We start from the raw sequence: 15,444 nt of genomic DNA, 5'->3' as shown, positions 1-15,444 counted from the left end.
TAGACAGCACAGGGCTGGGAGGGAGGGCGTTCGCCGTTCAGAGCCTCTCCGTCGGGTTGGTCGGTCGGTGAGTTAGTTCGTTTGGCCGCTCCGCTGTCTGTTTTCAGCGGGGGACGTTTAATTAGAGCCTCCAGCTGTCAGAGGTTCGTTAGAGCGCTCCGACCCTCCCCACGGAGCTCTGACTGGGGGAGTCGGGCAAATGAACACATTTAAGGCAAACAGCACGCAGACAATTGCCTGCTGGAATGCCACTGGCTCCCCAGGCTGCAGGGAAATGGCTGTTGTATGCCTCACATTTCTCCCCTAGAGCCCCACAGATGACCTGGCCAAGGCTGGGGGGAGCTGGGTCTAAATACCAGCTAAGACCCCCACCCACCTAACTGTACACCTCAGGGACACAGTCAGCCCTGGTAATGTCAGTTGGAATAGAATAGAATAGGATAGAATAAAATAGAATGGAAGTGAACGGAATGGAATGCGCTCGTTAAAAAATACAAAATAAATGAGTGCCCGCAATAGCCGAGTAACATTGGCTGGTGCAGCGATACAGTTAGGCCGTCTGCTTTGACACTGGGAAAGACAACAGCCGCACCCCTCTCCTTATCTTCCCGTTTCCCCTCTTTCTACTCCTCCTACCACGATGAAATACTGTCTGTTTTAAAATGTTTACTATACGGTATGACTGGTCCCTCAACCACCTGACAGGACAGCTGGTTCCCCATCTCACAGAAGGAGAGAGAGAGAGCGAGGGACCGTAGAGGTGTGAAAACACCCAAACCATACAGAGGCAAAAACTCATCCATATCAATTATGTAGACTAGCGCAATATTTCACTTGTAGAATGTGAAATGTTTTCTTTCAGTGGGGGATATTATCACATAGGTGAATAGACCTTGATGAGTGGCTGGAGTGTCCATAAAGAGGTAGCTCAGTATTCTGGTCTTCCATGGGTAGATGTTTCTCTATTTACTTTTTACTCAACTACTGATCAATCCACTGCTACACTGGATCGTTGGACATTATGATTTCTCTCCCTCTCTCGCCTCTCTCTCTCTCTCTCTCTCTGTCTATACTTTTCTCTTGCTCTCTCTGTCTCTCTAAGGTTCGGTATTCCGGTCCTCAGCCGGCAAGCCACCTCCACATCGAAGCGCCGGCTGCGTCTGACCTTGACTCATTCCTGGACCAAGGTTCTCTCCAACTCTCAAGGGCTTAAGCACTTCCCTCTGCCCACTGCACCCCTCCCTGTCCTCCCCAACCCCCAACCAGGTCATTAATTATCTAATGGAATCAATACGCTGTTAGATTAGACCAGAGTGACCCTGCCCACCCCCAGGTATCGTCACGGCAATGAGGAGGGAAGGAGGGATGGAACGGAACGAAGAGAGCGGCCACGAGGGAACCAGAGCAGTTTGGGTTAACCATTCATTCCTAAAACAGGCCCTACCTACAGCTGAATGACCACAGAACCAAGAGGTCTACTGTAGAACCTTCCAGAGAGAAGGATGAATGGAGAGGAGAGGGGTGGATAGATGGAGAGTGATGGAGAGATAAAGAGAGAGAAGGATCGGTGAAGAGAACGAGAGAAGGGAGATAGAGAAAGGGGTGGATAGAGAGAGCAAAACGAGGAGAGGGAAGTTTGCTCATGTTTACCTCTACTAATCGATAGCTCTCTCCCTCCTCTTATTTCATAGGGCCTCAGTAGGCTTTCTTTGATGTCCTAGTCCTCACGGACACGCTGCAACAGAAAATCCATGCTTTTCAATGATGATGATCCACCGTGGGGCTGGAGCTCTGAGATAGCATGGTAATACTGTACGTGAACACTGTCGATACACCACAGACCAACTTTAACAGTCCTAGATGAAAGTAGTAGCCCTGACAGCTGGTAGATTAATATCAGAGAGGGGAATAAGCAGGGAAATAAGATTTATTATGAATACAATTGCATTAGAGTTATATAGATATACAGAAGTATTGGTAAAGGCTTTAGAAATCTAACGATATAAAGTTGAAGCAAAACTTCTGAGTCAGAACTGTGACAAATTCACCAAAGATCTCCTAAACCGTCCGAAAGGAAAAGAGAAAGGACTTAAAGATAGAGAGAGAGAGATGCATAATGTTGCTGAACCTGATCATTTTTTTTTTTTATCTGGGAACAGTTTAGAAGAAAGACACTAAATCCACTTCCCTCGGGCAGGGAGAACATCACCACTGACCTTTAAATAACCACATGCCATAGCCCAGCACACAGTGTAATGCGCGGGTTGACTCATAACCCCGCAGGGCGGGTTTAGGGTCATGAAATATTGTGTGGGTGAAGGGCGGGTGGTTGGCGAGCGGGTTGAATGAAGAGAAAAAAAGGCATAAAATATCCATAAATGTATAATTATTGTGCAATTCATGTCTATAGACTACATTGAAGTTTTTCGTTCATTATTTTTATCTGGCATTAGTGCATAAGCCTAAGCTTTACGGCCTAACTGTATGTGTACGCCAGATACACACCATTCACCAAATGCTTTTGGGAACTTGGGGAGAAAAAGTTACACGGGAACTGTTCAGAGAATTTTCTATATTGGCGGGTTGGAGGTCGGGTTGGGGTCGGGCCTCAGATTTTCACTTTATTACAAATAGTCGGACGGTTGCAGATGGGTTATTCGCACATGCGGGTGGGTTCGGGTGAACAAACAGCTGAACCGTGCATCACTAGCACACAGGGTCACACACACACAAGTGCTGACACATTAACATAGAAATACATTTAAATAGAAATACATGTATACAAATATCAGAGAGTTCAGTCCAGTATCAGTGGCTTACAAGGGTTGCACAAGTTGTGTAGGTGACTTCCAGTGCAGAATGGATTTCAGTGCACCTGCCCTGTACTTGGTTTAGCACATGTATGTCTATTCACGTTGTCTGTTCTTTCTTGGCAGATGTACTGGTCTGTATTTCTGTGGGGGCAGTATGTAAGAGTGAGCAAGAATATTTACGTAATTTTTCAGTATGTATATACTGTATCCTTGTCCTTTATGTACAGTACAATATTTTAAAGAGAGTGTGTTTGAATATCCTCAGTGTACATTTATACTGAACAAAAATGCAAACACAACATGTAAAGTGTTGGTCCCATGTTTCATGAGCTGAAAAAGCTGATTTCTCTCAAAGTTTGTGGACAAATTTGTTTACACCCCTGTTAGTGAGCATTATCCTTTGCCAAGATAATCCATGACAGGTGTGGCATATCAAGAAGCTGGTTAAACAACATGATCATTACACAGGTGCACCTTGTGCTGGGGACAATAAAAGGCCACTCTAAAATGTGCAGTTTTGTTACACAAAACAATGCCACAGATGTCTCGTTTTGAGGGAGTGTGCAATTGACATGCTGACTACAGGAATGTCCACCAGATTTGTGCCAGAGAATTTAATGTTAATTTCTCTACCATTAGCCTCGTTTTAGAGAATTTAGCAGTATGTCCAACTGGCCTCACAACCGCAGACCAGTACCTCCACAACTGGCTTCTTCACCTGCGGAATCATCTGAAACCAGCCACCTAGACAGACGATGAAACTTAGAAGTATTTATGTTTGTACTAAAGACCTTTTGTGGAGAAAAGCTCATTCTGATTGGCTGAACCTGGCTCCCCAGTGGGTGGGCCTATGCCCTCCCAGGGCCACCGATGGCTGCGCTCCTGCCCAGTCATGGGAAATCCATAGATTAGGCCCTAATTCATTTGTTTCAAATGACTGATTTCCTGATATGATCTGTAACTCAGTAAAATAGTTGAAATTGTTGCATGTAGCTTTTATATATTTTTTCAATATACAGGTAAATACTATTCGTATTGAGTGATTCCTCACAAAACCCAGAAAAAAAATACCATGATTTGGGGGATTTTTACTTAGTGTAATCCATAGAATGGTCCTTTGGAGGATGGATTGTTGACGTGTATTAGAAATGTGTATTTAAAAGCATAATTGAGAAATAATTGATCATAGTTTATGACATTTTGGCCTTACCCAGGCCTCCTTTAAGACTCCATAGTGTTTATTCTGTAGGTGCTGCAAATATGAGTAGTATTTTCATTTCAATAAATATTTTTTTTTAGAGTCATTTACAAATATTGAAAAATATAAACATGAATATTTCAATATATTGTTGAACATAATATACTCTATGGGCATATCAAAGTTCGAGAATGGGATCTCTGCTAGTTTTAAAGTTATGGCCCATTTTAGAGAGAGAAATTGGCATAGTAGGCAATGTAACCAATCACAGCACTCCTTTTACTTGTATCATTGAATATCCTGCAAATCACCAGCAGAGGGCGGCCATTTTGAATCCATTTTCACATTCACTCTGTTGGTAATGCTTACAAAAGGTATATTCGTAAATTCACTCTGGAGTGCCAGAGTGCGTTCAGAGTGTGCTCTGGGTATTTGTAATTTCAGAGCTTTGTCAGATTGCCTGTTTGTAAATTGGACGTTCTGGCCGGGGAGTAAGGTTGATCCGAGCGTTCCCAACCTCCCAACGCCAGTCAAGCACCCAAGCTAACTGGCTAAAGTTGCTAGCTACTTCCAGACACAAATGAGAGAACACCTCACTCTGACCATTTTACTCGCCATAGCAGAGCTGGTTAGGCTGTTTTCACGTTGCCTAGAGCGTTGGTGACTGCGACTGTGCTCCTGGGAGAAAAAAATATACAAATCTGCCCTCGTTTACTGACACCGGTCATATTCAACAGGTGTTGCGCGTTCGTAAATTCATCAGTTATTCTGCGCTCTGGCACACTCAGACGAGAGTGCTGTGAAATCGGAGTAGATAGCCAGAGTGAATTTACGAACGCACCCAAATTGGATCAGAACTCAAAGTAGCAGAGATCCCACTCTGGAACTTTGATATGTTCGTAGAGTATATTTTGTTCAACAAATATATAAAAACATTTGCCAATTTTTATTTTTTTATGCTATGTTTATATCTTTAAATATTCATAAACGAATGTAAAAAAAAAAAAGTATTGGAAATCAAAATACTACTCATACAACAGAGCAAGCAGTCAAGCTTCATATTACTCCAATGTTGCTTTGTAGCCTCTACAGATGAAACATTATGGAGTCTTACAGGAGGCCTGGGTAAGGCCAAAATGTCATAAATATGTCAACTTTGATCAATTATTTCTCAATTATGCTTTTAGGTACAAATGTCAAATATATGTCAACAATCTTTCCTCCAAAGAACTATTCTATGGATTACATTTAGTGAAAATCCCTCAAAATCGTGGTCTTTTTTTGTCTGGGTTTCGTGAGGAATCACTCTATTAGTATATAAATACCGGAACCAAATGTTTGTAAATATAGCTTGATTTTCAGCCAAATGGTGACAGATTCTCATGCAAATAATTCAAAAATCTGCAAAAAACAATATGCTCATATTCCCACCAGAGATGTGTTTCCATCAAATTGACTTGTTGTGGATAAAAGGCTATGCGTGATGACAAAGTACACATAAAAATAACTTGTACGGTTAAATTCCCATGTACTGAAAAAAACAAAACAACAAGTGAAATGTGTTTCCATCACATTTTCAACTCTACTGATGGTTTTGTCACAAACAAAATGGTTATATAGTGCAGATGTGTCCACTCTGTTCTTGGCACGTGTGCAGGTATAGTTTACTACACAATGAGGTTATTATGGACAAAATGGCAGCCAAGCACAGATCATCATGTCACCAGAATAAGACCCTCGATATTTATTGGAAGGGAGCGTCAAGCTCATCACCGTGCACTTTCACCACCCTGTGAAGTTCATCGTAACTTATTTCATCTGTAGCTTAATAAACTGCAGCTTTCCCCAGTCCTAGCGGAAGCCTGGGAGAACCACACAACATATCGTTGCGTGACTCCAAGTTTACTTCGATGATACTTACATCAATATTAGCACATAAAGGCGTTTCCACCGCCGTTTCACGGATAATTCATTTTACAGATCCCACCTTGTCTAGCGCATTTCATTTTGTCGACATTTGAAAATATTTGTGTGTATGACGACACGCGTGTGTACATGTACATTTACATTTACGTCATTTAGCAGACGCTCTTATCCAGAGCGACTTACAAATTGGTGCATTCACCTTATGGAACAACCACTTTACAATAGTACATCTATATCTACGTACATCTATGTACAGTCAGAAAAAAAGGTGCTATCTAGAATCTAAAAGGGTGAAGGCTGTCCCCATAGGAGAACCCTTTGAAGAAACCTTTTTGGTTCCAGGTAGAATCTTTTTGGTTCTAGGTAGAACCATTTTGGGTTTCATTTAGAACCCTTTCCACCGAGGGTTCTCCATGGAACCCAAAAGGGTTCTACCTTTAACCAAAAAGGGTTCTAGCTGTAACCAAAATGGCTCTCCTATGGGGACAGCCAAATAACTCTTTTGAAACCCTGTACAGTGTACAGGTAACTGCCAAAATAAAGGAAACGCCAGCATAAAGTGTCTTAATAGGGCGTTGGACCACCACGAACCAGAACAGCTTCAATGCGCCTTGGCATAGATTCTACAAGTGTCTGGAGCTCTATTGGAGGGATGCGACACCATTCTTCCACAAGAAATTCCCATAATTTGGTGTTTTCTTGATGGTGGCAGAAAACGCAAGTCTCAAGCGCCGTTCCAGAATCTCCTATAAGTGTTCAATAAGGTTGAGATCAGGTGACTGAGACGGCCATGCTATATGGTTTACAACGCTTTCACGCTCATTAAACCGACCGCTCATGCCCTGTGGATGGGGGGCATTGTCATCCTATGGGGACATAGCCATGGTAGCCAAAATAATGACCTGCCCAGCATTTTTATACATGATCCTAAGCGTGATGGGATGTTAATTGTTTAACTAACTCAGGAACCACACCTGTGTGGAAGCACCTGCTTTCAATGAGTTTTGTATCCCCCATTTACACCAGTGTTTCTATGATTTTGGCAATTACCTGTATGTATGCATGTTTGCATCCGTGTGTGTGTGTGCGTGAATGTGTGTATCTATGTGTGTATGTGTGTGCATGCGTCCGTCCGGTGTGTGTATGTATGTGTGTGTGTCTGCGTCCGTGTGTGTGTGTGTAAATCTTCGGGCCGCTGGCTCCCTGCAGGACAGTGTGTGAATGACAGCATGGGTTATGTAAGGAGCCACAGCGGGACAGAGTGGACAGCCTGACCGGAGATCAGGTCAGCAGAGTGTGACACTAAACACATCTCACTGACACTGAGCTGACACCCTCTGTCACTGACGCAGCCAATCGCACACTTCTCTCGCTCGTTGTGTGTGTGTGTGTGTGTGTGTGTGTGTGTGTGTGTGTGTGTGTGTCAACAGTCAGACATCTCTGTGTGTGAGTGTCTGTCTGTCCTCTTTGACGGTGAATCAACAGTCAGACAAACGAGAACGTCTACCCGTCTGTCTACATGTTTATCTATTCTTGGCCCTGAAGAAAGTCTTCAGAAAAGGCCATTTCAATGACTATCTGATGGTCTTCAAACATGTCTTTCCACATCCACAACTACTGACGCCATCCCAATGTCAACCTGTCAGATCTAGAATGGTTCCTGACATCTCCGACCCTCTACGTGACTGTTGCCTCTCAGACCCCCGTTCACTGCAATAAGGTTAGTCCACTGACATGTCATTCAACAGAGCAAAATACATCACGGCCCGGTTGCCCAGGACGATCCCTTCACCCGAGCGTCTCTCCATATCGTGGAAAAATGTAAAAGTCATTTTGCGAGCTCGACTGCGTATTCTCGCTAGTACAGAAAAGGACACGGTCCAGAATGTCAAATCCCCAAAACAGACAGAGATAGAAACAAATCAAAAAAAGACAAGTTCTGGTTTGAACACGGTCCGCGGTCAACAAGGACTAACGTTAGCTATTACTGATTGACGGACACAATGCGCATCTTCTCCTTTCAGAGCCTATAGGAACGAGTGACCTTAGAAATAGCCAGCGTCTGTGAGACCAATCATGTCTGGAGCGGTTTTCAAATATTTTTGGTGATACAGACACAACCACCACAGCCTGAAAACATCTTCTGAAATCAACACTTTTAGTGTGGTCTATGAAGTGGTTGTGTATTATTGGGTGGAGGGATTTCTCATCACAGCTGCAGTGACTGAGCAGGTGGAGCTCTATAGATGGTGGTGGTGGTAGGATCATGTGCTGTTATACCTCACAACACACTCACACAGCACAGAAACATTCAATTACCGTCAACAAACAACACACTCCATGAAGGCGGACCAGGACACACCTGGGTAAAAACACTGGTCCCTGTGTTTGTTTGTGCACACACACACACTTGCTTGTTAACGTCTTTCCTAAGTCACTCTTCCGTCCTCCCTTTTATATAGTTGTGCTGCGTCTCTACAAACACACAGCTAACAGAGCCTTCGATGAACAACATAGTCAAGCATAACATACCTGATGATCCCCGTTCTGTTGATTGGTGTCATTATATAAAAACATTGGTGATATTTACTATTTTATCACTAGGCACCAGATTACACAGGCATTTTGTAACAGTCATTTACCCAATTATGGCCACCTGCTGTTAGTGCCCTAAAGCACTACAATCATCCGTCCAGCCAACTGGGCTTTTCTCTCGTTCCTTTACAGCAGCTCACTAATACTATTCTGAACGAGCTACAGAGGACAGGAAATAAACATATTTGTATAGAAAAAAACGATAATGGCTTAATGATAATAATTATAATAATAGATGTTGACCGTTCAGCGCGCTGGCAGAAATAAACAACTTAGGAAGCAAGTACTTTTCTTATGTCTGTTATGGAAACAACTTTTATCCAGTTTACTTTAGAGAGTGAGGGTAAATACACAGACAATACATCCAGTCCCGAACAGACAAAAGAAACTAAGCAGATATTTACACATATATTTATATCCAATGTGTTTTCATTCTCCATGACCAAAAATATCACATATCCATCCAGTTCTAAATCTAAAATACACTATTTCACATTTCTTGTAACTATATTGTTTTCCTGTCCAAGGTAAACTGAACTAACGATACACACTGATATTTCCACAGACGCTATTAATCCAGTTCAAAGATGAATATTTACCCGTAAATGGCGTGTTGTTACGGCTCAGACACTTTTCTAAGAGCAGAGGACTATCATGTGTCAGTACGTATGACATCTCCCAAACTTTGCTTAGAAATGAGGAGAGTAGACGACATGCAAAAAGGGAGACTTCCCCTAAAACGCTCTGAAACAAGTAACTTTGTCATTATTCAATAAACGTGACATCTTAAATACACTCTCAAACTGACATAACCATCTAAGTACATAACACTCACATAACTGTTGGAATGTCATCCAGTTTCTACATCAAATCAACTTCATCAAACAGTGGAAGTGTGTGTGTGTGTGTGTGTGTGTGTGTGTGTGTGTGTGTGTGTGTGTGTGTGTGTGTACACTGACCAGAACTTGTTCCAGGATGGCCTCACCTGATGGGCATTTCCAGCGTTGACTCCCCTACTCTGAGTGGACGTACTTTTTCCTCTTCGTCCTCTATCCTTCAGACTCCTGTGCCCCCCAAAACGGCCCGGCTGGGGTCCCCTGCTCCCAAACGCACTGGGGGTGGGCTGGCTGGGCTGAGAGGCTGGACCGACTGGAGGCAATCCCCTCACACTCACAAAAGACCTGGACACGCAGGCAGGCGGACCCACCGCGGAATCTGTTGCAAGTGTGTGTGTGTGTGTGTGTGTGTGTGTGTGAGTACGCAAGTGGTGCTAGCTGGTGGAGAAGAGAGGCTATGCTGGCTCAGGATCACTTCACTAACACTCTGCTCCCTCTGCCACTTCTTAGAGATGGACTAGGATTAGGAGACAGCCAGCGTGAGATTCTCTCTCCCTCGCTCTCTTGCCGGCATGCTCCCTCTTGCTCTCACTCCTCCTCTCCCTCTCTCTCTCTCCGTCTCTCTCTCTCTCTCTCTCTCTCTCTCTCTCTCTCTCTCTCTCTCTCTCTCACTCACTCACTCACTCTCTTTGCTGAGCTTCTTTCTTTTAATTTCCTCTTGGGAAAGCTGCGCACACCGGTTGTCTCTCTCTTCACCCTCTCTCGCTTTCTCTTCCCCTCAGTCGCTAGTAAATATAAAAGGCATGGTTGTACAGCTCTTGCCTCGGTCTCCCTCGCTTTTCCTCTCTCTCTCTCTCTCTCTCTCTCTCTCTATCGCTCTCACTCACTGTCTCTTGCTTTCGTTTACCCCCTCCTCCCACAGCCCCTCACTTTCTTTCTCTGTCAAAGCTGCCTTTCAAATGCTGATTAGCAGGGAGAGTAAAAGACAAGCAAAAGAGAGGGAGAGAGAGGGGGAGAGAGAGAAAGAGGGAGGGAGGGAGAGAAGGAAGTAAGGAAGGAAGAAAGGAAGGTAGGGCATGTGTAACTGAAGCAAATGGGAGATTCCATCACATACAAACACATTGTAAACTGTTTCCCTGGTGTTATACAAAGTCTATCCAACAAACACGTCCACATTACGCACCCAAGTGAGCATCTGCAAAACAATCACACAGAGGGTGCACGTGAACAATCATTTACACACACACACACATGCACGCACAAACACACACATATGCGCACACACACACAAGCATGTGCATACATGAGCAAATAATCACATTCAGAGACTCACTCAAGTACTCTCCCGCCAACCTCCCTCCCTTCCTCCACCCTCGGTCCCCCCTTCCCCCCCTTCCCTCTGTTCGTTCCCCTTGCCCTCAAACACTACTCAGAATATTGATACATCCCCCTCCTTTTTTCTCTCCATCTCTCTCCCTCCATCACTCACTTTCTCCACTGAATACTGATAGGCTGTCTACTCCGTGGTCTGGGTCTCAAATCTCCCCCTCTCTCTCTCTCTTCCCCGCTCTCTCTCCCTCTCTCCCTCCATCTCTCGCTCTCCCCCCTCTCTCACTGCACTCACCAAAAAAAGAAAAGCAGCTACATAAAGGGGAAATAGCTGAAGTTAATGCATTGAGGTGGACATAAAATCAGATAAGTACCATTTTAGATTATGTCAAGCTAAAAATGAGCTTAACATTGTGCGACGGAAAGGGACAGAAGGGAGAAGAAAAGTGCTACTTTGGTAGCGGGCGACGGAAACGAGCTGACTCGTAGCAACAAAAAGAGAGGCGTGTGAAAAGTTCAGGCAAATGAAGACGCATTCAGTGTTTTGGTCTCCCTGGCTCATTGATGTGAAGGCAGCCACGACCGTGAATGAAAGAGTGAGAGAGAGGGGCCAGTAAAGTCCTCAAACACCCCCAGTGGACCCCCACCCCTCAGCAGTTTAAACAGCCGACAGCCCAGCCACTAGAACAAAAACAACACTGAGCACGGGAGTAAAAAGTTCCCCCACTCAAAAGAAGAAGCCCAAAGCGAGAGAAGGGCCTTTTGGGGGTTGTGTTTGTGTGCGTCTACTCCTCTCTTCTGTCTGTTTTAGAAGAGATCCGCTGTGAGACGGAGAGACAGAGTGGGTGATTTTGCCCTCCAAGCCTTCCTGCAACGCCCTTGAAGGAGTGACTCATGGGGACTTGTGTCTGTCTCCATATATAATCATCATGCACAGGGTTCGGAATACAGGTCTGTACAGAGTTGCCAGGCACTCCCATATCAAAACAAGGAACCCCCTTGTGTCTTAAAAATATCACCTTGGGAACAGTCATGAGCACAAGTATCAACATTGCCTTAGGGCACCCCCAGGAGTTAGTGTCATTCAGACTTCAATGACCCATATCAAAGATGGTGAATAAATGAAGATGTCCCACTCTGTTTACATTGGAAAAACTTTTCAGTTCCAGTACACTTAACGTACTTATGGCTCTCCCATAGGCACCAATGCATTAGCAGCTGGGTCTGGTCTGCTTATTAGTTAATTGACTGTGTATGAACTTTAGCATTTTTTGGGGAGTGGGACGTCTCGCTTCCTCTTTCGTCTCTGCCCATATGATCACTGATATTGATGCGTGTGACCCTATTGGATGCTAAGAGAGACCCGCCCCTATACCCTCTGACCTCACCTGGCTCCGCCCAGCACGCTCAAAACGTATTCTGGGGAAATAGATAAAAAAAATATCCAACAAAGTCTTGAGAAATATTATATTTGACTAATAATACAAATGTGTCATTCTTTTTTAATAACAAGAAGTGAAGAACCTTAATGTGAAGTGTTACATTCCTCAAATCTGTTTACTTAGGTTCCCAGTGCCAAAAAAAAACAAAAAACAGATGTGTTGTTATCCGCTGTGACTATAAAACAAAACCGTAAAATACAACGACGGTGTTAATGACTGTAAGAGCCCTATAAAATACATTGCACCAGGTGGCATATAGCAAAATAACAATACGCTTTCTATATTATCCCTGGCCTGTATGCAATATGCATGAGGGAACATGGAAGACAGGATCTGCTTCATGGAAATGATTCCAAATCTTTCAGAAGATATTCTTAGAGGACATGTACCCATTAAACCGTTTTTTCCCCCTTTGTTGAGCGAACTGCTCTACATTTCATTGAGATGTGTATCTGTCTCGCCCACTGTCTCGTTGATCTCCTGTTCTCCATTCAACAGTGACCCATTGCTCTCCGCCACACAATCCTTCACTTCTTAAAAGTAATTACCGCTTTCATTTGCTGTCCTCGTTTGTAATAGCCTGAGTGGCTCGTAAGCGCCTGGATATTTGGGTGTGTGTGTGTTTGCATGTGTGTGTGTGTGTGTGTGTGTGTGTGTGTGTGTGTGTGTGTCTGCATGTGTATACCGTATGCACTAGTGTATGTGTGCATGCCTGTGTATGATTGTGCATGTGTGTGCATTAGCGTATGGTTAACCTCCCCTTGGTCCAATTACTCCAGAACCAAACACTTCTGGTTCCCTCCTCCCCTTTAAATTCCTCCCCCCTCCCACTCCACCATCCCCAGTGACAGACCGCACAGCCCCAGCCCCATAAACCTCCTTGGCCAGATCGCACCCCAACCTACCCTCCCCTTCTAACCCTTTCTACCCCTCCTCTCCCCAATCTGCCCTCCACCATATCCCCTTCCTCCACCTCTCCCCCTCAGCCCTCCTCAGCCCCAGGTGAGCTGACGACACAAGGAGGGCAGAAACACCAGACGCATATTAATCCATCGATCTGAATATTAACAAACCATGCATCCTAATGAGCTAAAAACACAGAGCCAAGTCAAACAGGGCCAGACTCACACGCGCAGGCACACACTGTCCTATAACAGTGTGGTGTAGTGAAAGCCCGATCCTCTGACCCACTGCATACATGCTGAGCGTCACGTCCAAGAAAAACGTGTTGTCTTTTTACTTTTCACTCAATTAAGACACCTCTCCGTTCCCACGTCCTTCTCCTCTATCCCCTCCTGTTGCTTCCTTTGGTTTTCTTTTTATCTTCTCTACTCTCCCTCGGTTCAGGCATCCTCTTCCCTTCTCTCCCCCTCTCCCTCACTCCCTCCCTCCCTCTCTATGTATCTCCCGATCTCCCCCTCATCCCGACCCTCTCCCTCCCTACTCTCTCTAGATTACCCCATCTTACGCTCCCCATCTCACTCTACCTCCCTCCCTTCTATCTCTCCATCTCTCCCTTTCTCTCGGTCTCACCTACTCGATATTCCACCCTTGTTCTCCTGCAGTCTCCAGCACAACTTTTTGACCCAGTTCCTCTCTCCTCCCTGGCCCTCTGATCAAAGCCTGCAGGACGGCATTGCCTTGGGCGGAGGACAGAGAGATGGGGGGGATGAAGGGATCCGAGGAGAAGAGAGGGGGAAGAGGAAGAGAGGGATAGAGGAGGGATAGAACGCACGAGAGGGAAGGAACGGAGGGATCACAAGGACGGGAGAGGAGCCAGGTGCCCTCCCAGCCCAAGGACAAAAGCTCTTCCTGCTGGCTGATCACAAGTGTGTATGTGTGTGTGTGTGTGTGTGTGTGTGTCCTGTCACTACTGCCATTCTTGGTGAGGTTAATGAAGTATGACAGAGTTGACGTTAATAGACGTGATAAGAAATGCTAACAGTGATAATTCATACCCAGTCTTTCTACACCAACAACCAAAGCAAACCTAGAAACGAACACTCTGCACTAACACGTTCACATTTCACTCAGGACCCTTTTCAAATACGCCCTAAATAATGTTCAAAATTGCAACGCAATAACAAACACCTATTACTAACGCAGAAAAGCAGTCTGTACGTCGCTTTCCGTTCAGTCTCAACCATTTACCGGTAGATCTGTGTGAGCGTGTGTGCATATGCCCGCGTCCGTCCGTGCGTGTACGCGTGTGTGTGCCGCTGCGTCCGAAGGTGCTGGCCTTTGTCTGGGGCTGTGGTTGCGGCTAGCAGCAGAGCTCTCCCTACTGGCCGGTGGGTCGCTATGTTGGTGGGTTGAGGAGAGGCAGGAACACTAGCCCATTTGTACCCAGAGCGGAGTGGCTTGTACTTTAACATTCCCCGCGCATCCCGACAAAGAGCACTAATTATAAATAAATTAGGGACACGACACGGTGTGCCACAGGGGGACCAGCCAGAGGAGCCAGAGAAAAGAGAGACCGATAGAAAGACAGAGAGATAGAAAGAGAGAGAAAAAGAGAGAGAGAGAGAGAGAGAGAGAGAGAAAAAGAGAGCGAAAGAGAGGAATAGAGAAAAAGAGAAATAGAGAGAGAGGAATAGAGAAATAGAGAGAGAGAGAGAGAGAGAGAGAGAGAGAGAGAGAGAGAGAGAAAAAGAGAGAGGAATAGAGAAAAAGAGAAAAAGAGAAATAGAGAGAGAGGAATAGAGAAATAGAGAGAGAGAGAGAGAGAGAGAGAGAAATAGAGAGAGAGAGAGGAGAGGAGGAAAACATAAGAAAATAGAGGGATGGAGCATGGGGAGATGTGGGGCTGGAGTGAGGCGAATGTAAGTGAGATGATATACAAGGCTGGAATGTTCAATGTAAACCTTCACATACAGCGTACGGGGGATGATATGGACCATATGGGGATGATTTGGACAACAGAATGTATTTGAATGAAGTCGAAGGCAATGAGCAGGCATTGAAACTGATCGAAGTTGAAACCCTGAAAATAAAACACTATAATGGTGTTATTGCTTGTCTATTTTAAAACTGTAAATAGTATAAATGTACCTAAAGAAGCATATAACCATAACATTTACATTTACATTTGAGTCATTTAGCAGACTCACGACATACACTTTCCAAACATTTACTACCTGTCTGTCAAGCTTATCTGGGATGACTTTCAACCAAAAAAACTGCATGACTGCGTGTACGTGATTGTGTGTGTGTGTGTTTGTCCGGGCACACGTGTGTGTGTGTGTGTGTGTGTGTGTGTGTGTGTGTGTGTGTGTGTGTGTGTGTGTGTGTGTGTGTGTGTGTGT

The 15,444-nt window shown here is 44.7% G+C and overlaps 1 protein-coding gene across 3 annotated transcripts in view; it reads right to left on the bottom strand.

Annotated features, from left to right (window-relative positions):
- The window catches only part of npas1 (neuronal PAS domain protein 1), a 58,993-nt gene that overhangs the window by 27,202 nt on the left and 16,347 nt on the right, over positions 1 to 15,444 (bottom strand). The window contains exon 1 of one of the 3 annotated variants that reach the window (XM_045703544.2): positions 9,518 to 10,748. The exons of the other annotated variants lie outside the window; for them this stretch is intronic. The gene's annotated coding sequence lies outside the window, so the exon portion shown is untranslated. Of the gene's footprint in view, positions 1 to 9,517; positions 10,749 to 15,444 lie in introns of those variants that run through there. 3 annotated transcript variants of the gene reach the window in all.

This window comes from Salmo salar, chromosome 20 (genome assembly GCF_965601325.2).
Source record: "Salmo salar chromosome 20, fSalSal1, whole genome shotgun sequence".
Taxonomy (NCBI): Eukaryota; Metazoa; Chordata; class Actinopteri; order Salmoniformes; family Salmonidae; genus Salmo; species Salmo salar.
This window is presented reverse-complemented; position numbering and strand designations above follow the sequence as displayed.